Genomic DNA, 1,033 nt, shown 5'->3' with positions numbered 1-1,033 from the left:
CTCACAGTCATAATATCAATCATTAACATTCGTATCAAATTAAAATCAACATTCGTATCAAAAATCCAACCAGTCTCACAGTCATAATATCAATCACTAACATTCGTATCAAATTAAAATCAACCTTATTGTATCAGATTCATAATAACCATCCTTAACCCGTACTATCTATAGAAACAAGCTGTCATGGCAAGCTGTCATAGAGAGAGAGAATTAAAGAAATATTATCCGGTATCGCGCATTCTTAGGAGTTTTATCTATCCCCCCCTCCGCCAAGTTAGGAACGACGCCCAAATTTGACATATGTTTATATCCGACATCGGCACTTTTGGCTGTACAGAAATCAGCTGTTTTGTGTTGATGAAAGAAAATCGATGAACTTAAATGTCGTCGTAAACAATTTGGACTGTTTATCGTTATTAAGAATTAACATGACAGAAGCGGAAAAGTAGTTGATTACACATCTGGCATATGTCTGTTGAATCTTCGTTCGTTAGTTTGTTATTTTTGACTCAATAATCAATTGGACATTGCGTATTTTATGACTGTAAGGACATTTTAACATCTATGCGGCATTCATTTATGTTTTTTACCTAAAATTTATGTTTACAATTCTAAAATAAAATTTGGGATTTTCAATTTCCTTCTTGATATTCCGTTTAAACATTGAACTTGTTGTTTCGTTGAACTGTAGAACTTACGCTATTTCAACCTTTCTCAAATAAACAAATACGATATTCTGTTCTAGATATACATTTTTCAGCGGCATTATTGCAAAATTTCGCATCATCAATATCCATCAAGATTATCGAAAAAACAAATATAAACTGAAAATAAAATGAAGAGCTTATCGCAAAAATGTTATGAATTGTTTTTATTTCTGTGTATTTTTGAGATTCTATGAAGTAATATGAATTTTTTCAGTATCAGTGCAGGGGGTGATTGACATGACTGCTTGCATTAAATCATGACCCAATGTTTACACATCTGGTTAAATTTCTTTTTATTATTTTCTTAGTAAAGTATTGTAAAA

The sequence above is a fragment of the Eurytemora carolleeae genome, unplaced genomic scaffold (assembly GCF_000591075.1).
Source record: "Eurytemora carolleeae unplaced genomic scaffold, Eaff_2.0 scaffold1917, whole genome shotgun sequence".
Taxonomy (NCBI): Eukaryota; Metazoa; Arthropoda; class Copepoda; order Calanoida; family Temoridae; genus Eurytemora; species Eurytemora carolleeae.
This window is presented reverse-complemented; position numbering follows the sequence as displayed.